The sequence below is a fragment of the Neltuma alba genome, unplaced genomic scaffold, assembly GCF_004799145.2.
Source record: "Neltuma alba isolate B1F8T4 unplaced genomic scaffold, ASM479914v2 tig00008111_pilon, whole genome shotgun sequence".
In the NCBI taxonomy this organism is placed as follows: Eukaryota; Viridiplantae; Streptophyta; class Magnoliopsida; order Fabales; family Fabaceae; genus Neltuma; species Neltuma alba.
Genome location: NW_021634951.1, coordinates 1013 through 10167, shown reverse-complemented (window position 1 = coordinate 10167; position 9155 = coordinate 1013). Strand labels below are relative to the sequence as shown.

Here is a 9155-nt window from a genome sequence, read left to right as displayed (position 1 = left end):
CATTTACTTCTAAATTTCTCTAGTCATCTTTTGTCAAAATTCAATACTTAGATCATATATAAGTTTCAAAAATTTTTCTAATCACTATAGTAATACTACCATTAGGAAGCATAAAATATATATAAAATATTTATGGAGAAAGTTTGATGAAAAGGGATAATTTAATATACTTATATTATTTTCAAAGCTTGCCCTGACCTTTACCGATATGCTTCCTTTTGCTCTTGCACACACACACAAAACTCTCTTTCCTTCTTTCTCTCCTATGCACTCTTATTTTCAGCCTTCCTCTCTCTCTTTTATTCTTCATTTCTCCAACTACCTTTCATTTTTTTCTTCCCTCATTAAATTCCTCTCCCCCATTTTCTTCCTTCCCTTTTCAACGCTTCAGCTTTCCACCGAATTCGGTGGAAAGCTGTGACCTTTTTTTTTTAAAAAAATAATATATTAAAATATTATTATTTTATTATAATAATAAAATATATTTTTTAAATTTTTTTAAATATTATAATAAAATATTATTATATATTTTTTTACATAAATTCTGAAAATTAATTTAGGATATTACATCCCTTACCAAAGTTAATGTATATATCACACATCACTCAAGAGTGTATTGGCTTGTGTTTACACTCAAACCATCCTATCCAATCTTCTTTCCACATGCTTGACAAGAATCCAAATTCTTCACCAATCATAAAACAATTCTTCACCAATCACCATTGGCTTGTATTTAATTCTTTAATGTTATACAAAATTTTTAATTTATTTTTAATTTCTGTAAAGTAATTTTTTAGTTCTAACTCCGCCTATGTTGTATAGCCGGTCCCAAGCCCGGATAAAGGAGGAGGGTTGTGTTAGGCCCTCGACAGCCAACGTAAAAACCCGTCGAATCTCATGAACATGGATCAACGAAGTAATTATGCTAATGCTAGGTCGTTGCCCAGATGTGACGCGCTGTATGGCTCGAGTACAGTGAGAAATGAGCTAGAGCCGCTGCATCGTCGCCCGGATGTAGTGTTAAATGAGCAAGGGCTACCGCACTCTCTTGGACGGAGGCGGCTAAAGAAGTTAGTTCATGAGACTGAGATTAGATTTGGCACTTGGAATATTGGGACGTTAAATGAGAAATCTATGGAAGTAGCAGGAGTTATGAGGGACAGAAGGATTAATATCTTATGCCTCCAAGAAACCAAATGGACTGGAGAAGCTGCCAAGGAACTTGGAGAGTATAAACTTTGGTACACAGGAAAGGTGAGCACAAGGAATGGGGTTGGTATCATCGCTGATGGGACATGGAAAAAAAACGTGGTAGAGGTTAAAAGGTTTGAGGACAGAATAATATCGTTAAGAGTAATTGTTGGAAAGGATACTATCAATATCATTAGTGCCTATGCACCTCAGGTTGGGGCAGAGACACACCTTAAAGATAAGTTTTGGGAAGATATGGAGGGCTTGGTTCAAAGCATACCACTCGAAGAAAAAATTTTATCGGTGGGGACCTTAATGGACATGTTGGTAAAGAAGCAGGACAATTCAGCGGGGCCCATGGTGGTTTTGGTTTTGGGGAGCTTAATAGTGGAGGACAATCTATTCTCGATTTTTCTCTTGCATACGATCTTAAGATTGTCAACACTTGTTTTAAGAAGCGAGAGGAGCATTTAATCACGTACAAAAGTGGTGTCTCAAAATCACAGATTGATTTCTTTTTGGTTAAGAATCCGGACAGAAGATTGTGTACTAATTGCAAAGTGATTCCAGGAGACGGGGTGAGTGCCCAACATAGAGTACTTATCCTTGATGTATGTTTTAAGAGTACCAGGCAAAAGTACCATCAAGTGGCAAAACCCAGGATTAAGTGGTGGCAGTTAAAAGGAGAGAAGCGGGAGTTATTCAAAAGGACTCTTTTGAAGGAAGGGAATTGGGAGTTGCAGGGAAATGCAAACATGATGTGGGAAGAGATAGCTACAAGGGTTCGTTTGGTAGCTAAAGCAATTTTGGGAGAATCCAAAGGTCCTGGTCAAAGAGATAAGGAGACTTGGTGGTGGAATAAGAGTGTGCAAGAGAAAGTCAAACAGAAAAAAGATTGTTTTAAGGCCATACACTTGTGCAATAGTGTAGAGAACCAGGAAAAGTATCAGTTGGCTAAAAAAGAGACAAAGAGAGCAGTGAGCGAAGCACGTACTAAAGCTTATGAAGGGTTTTATCAGGAGTTAGGAACAAAGACGGGAGAAAGAAATATTTACAAGATCGCGAAGCAAAGGGAGAGGAAAAAGAGAGATCTGGACCAAGTAAAGTGTATAAAGGATGAAGATGGTAAAGTGTTAGTTACTGATGGTGATATTAAGGACAGATGGGAGGCTTACTTTTACAAGTTGTTTAATGAGGGAAGCAATTATGCGACTCAGGACTTGCAGGACTTGCTAATTAACGAAGATGATCGGAATTTGGCTTTCTACCGCAGGATACGTATCGGAGAGGTTAAGGCGGCTCTCAAGAAAATGGACAATGGAAAAGCCGTTGGGCCTGATGGTATCCCTATTGAAGTTTGGAAATGTTTGGGCGATGAGGGGGAGGTGTGGCTAACCAAGCTTTTTAATGAAATTCTACGCTCTAAAAATATGCCGGATGAGTGGAGGAAAAGCATTTTAGTTCCTATTTACAAGAATAAAGGAGACATTCAAAACTGTGCAAGCTACAGGGGGATAAAACTTATGAGTCATACAATGAAGTTGTGGGAAAAAGTGATGGAATATAGATTGAGGTTGGAGACTTCTATTTCGGAAAACCAATTTGGATTTATGCCAGGGAGATCCACATCGGAAGCAATCTATTTACTAAGGGGGTTAATGGAGAGATATAGAAGTAAAAGAAGAGATTTACATATGGTTTTTATTGACCTGGAAAAGGCTTATGATCGTGTGCCAAGAGAAGTATTGTGGAAGGCTTTGGAAAAGAAAGGTGTACGGGTTGCGTATATCAAAGTCATACAAGATATGTATGAGGCGGTAACTACCAGTGTAAGGACGCCTGGGGGGAGACAAAGGACTTCCCTATTAAGATTGGCCTACATCAGGGATCCTCTCTGAGTCCGTACTTGTTCAACATTGTTCTGGATGTTCTAACTAAACCTGTTCAAGAAAGAATCCCTAAGTCCATGCTCTTCGCGGATGATATAGTTCTTATGGCGGAATCAAAAGAAGAGATTAACACTAGTTTGGAGTTATGGAGAAGGACTTTGGAGTCGAAAGGTTTCCGTTTGAGCAGGAACAAAACAGAATATATGCATTGTGATTTTGGAGGGAGGCAAGGTAATAGGGATTTGGAGGTGAGGATGGGAGAGCAAATTATTCCTCAAGTATCAAAGTTTAAATACCTAGGATCCATTATACAGGAGGATGGGGAAATTGATGGAGACATTTCTCATAGAATACAAGCTGGCTGGTTAAAGTGGAGGAAAGCTACCGGAGTTATTTGCGATAAGAAGGTACCTGAGAAACTTAAAGGAAAATTTTATCGGACTGCTATAAGACCAGCTATGATGTATGGTAGTGAATGTTGGGCAATAAAGGGAAAACAAGAGCACAAAGTCGGAGTAGCAGAAATGAGGATGTTGAGATGGATGTGTGGTCATACAAGAAAAGATAGGATTCGAAATGAAAAGATCAGGACAAGAGTCGGTGTGGCACCTATCCAAGAGAAAATGGTTGAAAATCGCTTAAGATGGTTTGGACATGTGCAGAGAAGGCCTTTGGAGGCCCCGGTGAGGAGGGTGGATCAAACAAGATGGAGTCCCATAAAAAGAGGCAGGGGAAGACCGAGAAGAACGCTGAATGAGGTCATTGAACGAGACCTCCTAATCAACAACATATCTAAGGATTGGGTTGTTGACAGAGCACGATGGCGTCGTGTGATTCATGTAGCCGACCCCACCTAGTGGGATAAGGCTTGTTGTTTGTTGTTTGTAAAGTAATTTTTTAGTTCTCTAACCTTGATATTTTTCGTCATAAATGGTGATTTTTTATGCTAATTAAACTTAATATGTCCATCGATTGTTTATCAATATAAAACTTTTAATGTTGACAATTTTTTTATTAATAAAACCAACAATATTGTGATTAAAAGATTAAAAATATATTTTATAAAATTAAAAAAAATCTGTGTGTGACGTTAAAATAAAGATTAAAGACACCACTTTTATTATTTATATGTTTTTTTATTTGATTGTTTTGGAAATAAATCGAGAAGCCGTTCTTAAATTTTGTTCAAATTATCAAAATCTTCATTCTTCGCATCATTGATAAATCTCTGGCCCAAAAAAAAAAGGTCATTGATAAATCCTTAGAATATCCTCCCCTTGTCCTGGCTTTCTCGTTTCATGCCATTGAATAGATTGCAATTTTCTTTGAGAGACAAAGATACAAGAAAATATAAAAACTTAATATAATTTTTAGTCATTAAATTTGTCTCCATTTAGGTTTTGTTCTTTTAAATTCAAACAACAAATTTTAGATTTCAAATTTTTTTCCATCTAAAATATTGATTTTTATAATGTAATAAACACCTAGACTATTTTATCTTTTGAGGATCAAAATGTATAGTTTGAGCTAAGGAACAAAAAACCGGACCGGATAATGAACCGGTCAAGACACTGGTTTAAGGGTTAGTGGGTCAGATCGGGATCAGACCGAATCAAACTGGTAATAATTAAAATAATATAATTTAATTAAATTAGTAAAAATATTTATATTCTAATTATAAAAATATATTTAATTTTTTAATGGATAATCATGTTGCAAAATATTCACGTATATGAAATTTTTTACTTCACTTTTTAGTTTTTTTTTTACTTTTCCTTTCTCTCATCTGACCCAACAGAATCTTTTGGTTTTTTTTGGTTATACTGTTTTTAGTTTTTACCATTTCTTCTCTCTCCCACGTGCAGTCCACATTTTCCTCCCAATGTCACGCCTCACGAAGCAGTTCTTCTTTCCTCTCTCCTCCTTGGCCAATGAACAAGTAGGGTAGCAGAGTAGAGTAGGTAGGGGGAGCTCATCTTACTTCCTGAGTACGCATGATCATTTGACTCATTTCTGAGAAATGATTTCTCCCTTCGTCCTCTAAAGGGCTTCCTACCTTCCTCACTTCCTTTTCTTTCTCAGACGGAGAAACAGCGAATAATGGCACTATTTTTTCTCTCTACATTTTATTCATTCATTCTACTCTCTCTGTTATGTTTCTGCTTGCCTTCCAATCTTTCACGAGTATGCTTCAAAGTGGCACAAACAAAGTTCTGTCTTCCGTCACTTTAATGATCTTCTCTTCTTCTACCACTTATCTCCGCAGTGTCCATGGTCTCCACAAGCGGCAAGACGTCCGGCGAACGGTGAGAGCAAGAAAGAAGGGGGGAAAAAAGCAACCGGCCAACCCAGTCAAGCCGGCGGTTTGCCCGGTTTTTACCAGTTTTTTCCGGTTCATTCCGAGTTGCTCCGGTTTAACTGAAGGTCGGTTTTCAAGCTAAACCAGACCGGATCTCAGACCGGTTCACCGGTCGGTTTGGTCCGGTTTTTTTCTCCTTGGTTTGAACTTTGAAAAACTAAAATCAAAATAATTATTGCAGTAACCCAAATATAAAACGTAACTACTCGAGGATTCTAATAACATTGATATTCTCATTACAACACAGCATTGTACACCAAACTGCATGTGCTCAAACACACAATACTCAGAAATAAACATGTAGGCCTAGAACTACAATCCCTACCAAGCAAAAATCTGGGATGCCTGGTTAATGATGTGAGACGATTAAGTAAATAGTAGAGCCACAAACATTACACTTGAACAAAATATGTAATGTTTTGATGTAATTATTTCAGGTGTTTGTATATTGAGACCTGAAACCTTTTCGCCTCACAGTAACTATGGCTGTCTGATGATCAACATCAGAGTTATAACCATAACTGGCGAGACCTGGCTCCGAACAGAATGCTGCTTTCATCTTTCTGATAAAATCCTCACATTTCTTGTTCAATTCCTCTACCTCATCATCCTCTTCTTCCTCTGTCATCCAAATGCCATTCCTTCGTCCTTCTTCTTCCTTCTCTGTGTGAGCAACTTCGTGTTCTATATCTGTTTCATCAACCAATTCTTTCTCTGCAGTGTCAGTAACTTGGTCTTCTTCCTGAGAATCTTCCATTATCACTCTCTTTTCTTCTTCCTCCTCCTCCTCTGTGTCAGCTACTGCGTCTTCTTCCTGAGAATCTACCATTATCACTCCCTTTTCTTCTTCTTGTTCTTCTTCTTCCTCCTTGTCTATGTCAGCTACTGCGTTCTGCCCCTATCATTCTCTTTTCTTCTTCTTCTTCTTTTTCCTGCTCAGGGGAATCAGCTAACACATCGTGTTCTTTGGAAGTAACTGGTACTACAATACCCAAATCCTTGAATTGAGCTGAAGAGGAATCATCAGGGGGAGAAGAGCTCGTAGCTATGAAGACCATGAGGCAATTGCAGAAGAGGAAGACGTAGGACTTGTTGATTGAGAATTAGTTGAGAGATTGGAACAGCAGAGGAAGAGATGAGAAAAGGAGAGACAAGAGAGAAACTGAAAGCAGAATTTTGATGATTCTGCCAGACAAAAGATCCATTTCTATGTTTAGATAGCTGCTTCTCTGATGACGACGATGAAGAAGAAGAAGAGGAAGTGAGGTGTTGCAGAGCTGAAAAGATGTGTGGAAGAAACAGCTCTCTGAGTCCCATTTATATAGACAAAAAAGTGTGTTCCCATCGCCTTAGGATTCGAGAATGAAACTAAAGGCCTGTAACTCAATTTACATAACTGCCCTTCTCCTCTCTACCTTTGACATGTCAAAATTCGAAGCATCTCCGTAATAAGTTGATGGTAAATTAATTACTTACTCCCTTATTAGTTAATACTTACTTCTTGGAATTTTACCTTATCACTTTTATTTTCTACAACATAAAATTTTAATTATTTTTTAATTAAAACATGCTTTCTTATTTCATCTTATGTTACAACTAAATATAAAAATAATACTACTTCCAGTCCTACTTATAAGAGCTAGTTGACTAATTTGAGAATATTAAGGAAATACGTTAAATTAATTATTTCTAATAAATAGGCTTTGTCTTTACTAAAATATCCTTACTAATTAAGTGTGTTGGTTAGAAGTACGCTTATTAGAAGGACTACCTTAAAAACAAATGCATAAACATTAGAAACAAAATAGATTGGAATCTTCTATTTAGAACCAAAATAAAAGACAAACAAGTTCTTATATTAAAAATTATCTTATACAATATACAATATATATAATATAATACTAAATATTATATGTTGTTCTAGCAAATTTATTATCTGCTATAAAATAGAAAAGAGAAAAAGGAAAAAGGAGTACATGAATTTAATAAGAAAAGGTACACTATGTAGAAAGACCAAGTCTCAGTCACAGTCAACCTACTTTTCTCATTTCTGAACACGCTTGAAGGACACAGCGTGTATATGATATCATAGTCACTACGTGACGAGATCTAAAAATTTTCAAATTTACTTTTTTTTTCCATAAATCACTGAGATGATCAATATTAATATAATAATGTGTAAAAATAATATAGATGGATATTTTGTTTAGCTGAGAACATATATACATTGGTGCCCTTAATTTGGCTATTCATTAATCTATAACTTTTTTTTTGGCTTTCTTGGCTTTTTCTATATTAATTGATTTATTGGATTTCGTGAAGTGATATAAATGATAAATTTATCATGTTTATTCCAGAGAGATAGTTTAATTACATTCAACTATTATGATTACAATTTATCTTTATTATTAAAGGTAAATGAACTGACAAATTGCAAGAGGATCGAATTCAAGAAATTAATTTAATAATTAAACGAAACACTTGGCCACGTCCAAAAAAAAGAAACATTAATTAACTTGACATGTGAATCAAATCCATACATTTAGTGTTATTCTAAATAATTCATTAATATAAAATTAGATTCATCTCCTGTTCCCTCCCCAACGATCTTGCATATAATGTCACTCTGTTCACATAGACAGTTAGAGAGAGGGCTTTAAAAGCATAGTTAGGGTCAAAGAATGGAAAATGTCATGAGATTTTTTTTTGTTGTTGTTGCCAGCCATGAGATTTTAAATTTTGCTAACAACCACAGCCTTTTAAATTAAAATGTAAACAAATCCTGGCCAAAAGACAAATGGATCCTTTCCTGGTCTCCAAATTCCTCTTTGTTACATTTCTCTGGAATATATTCGATTTCGACTTTTACATTAAATATGAACTGCGAAAAATAGTTTCTGGAACAAAAAAAAAACAGAATAAACTTTGTGCATTTATATGTAGTTAACGATGAGCATAGCACCCTTTCAAATTTATGAATAATACTCTAAGTCTTATATATATTACACTGATTTTATTTTAAAACTTCGATTTTAGTCAAGTAGAATTGTTCTTAAATACATAAATAATATTTTTCTTAATTTAATACTCTTACCGGTTCTAAATCAAGGAAGTAAATAACTAATTTTTATATGTAAAAAAAAAATAGTTGTTATATATATAAAATAAAATACTGTAAATTTTTTTAAGAACAATACTTACGTCAAGTTTCTTGTATTCATTATATCAAGTTTTCTAATCACACATGACCATGTGCTTTATTTTTAAGATAATAACATTTGATAATAAATTCATATGAAATCAAAAAGGACACATAACCATGTATAATTAAAGAATTTGATATAATAAATACAAAAAACTTTTTTTCCTTTTTCCTAAAGCACTCTTTGACCATTTATATTGAAAGTTTGAAACTATTTCTACAGATATGTGCATTCAATAGAGATAATTATTGAGAGAAAAATTATAATTTAGAAAACAAAATGGATTTAAATCTTGCATCTAGCAAACATTGAAAGCAAAACCCATAATTACTTAACTCGTATAATTAGGACCGGAAGGAATATTACACGTTGCATCTTGCGGATTTCTAGACAAGAAACTTGGGTCTTAGATAAATGATGATGCCTCTGATAATATCAAAAATACTCACGTTCGATGAATGTTCTGCTCAATATTTTTCTGTTTTTACATTTGTTTCGAAATATTAGCTGAGC

At 35.1% G+C, this 9155-nt stretch overlaps 1 long non-coding RNA gene across 1 annotated transcript; it reads left to right on the top strand.

Moving 5' to 3' along the window:
• The first annotated feature begins 6125 nt into the window (after positions 1 to 6125).
• Positions 6126 to 6715, top strand: LOC114753747 (uncharacterized). The gene is made up of 3 exons (XR_003741044.1): positions 6126 to 6310; positions 6478 to 6480; positions 6687 to 6715. It is a non-coding gene; the product is annotated as an uncharacterized LOC114753747 (long non-coding RNA).
• Positions 6716 to 9155: the final 2440 nt, after the last annotated feature.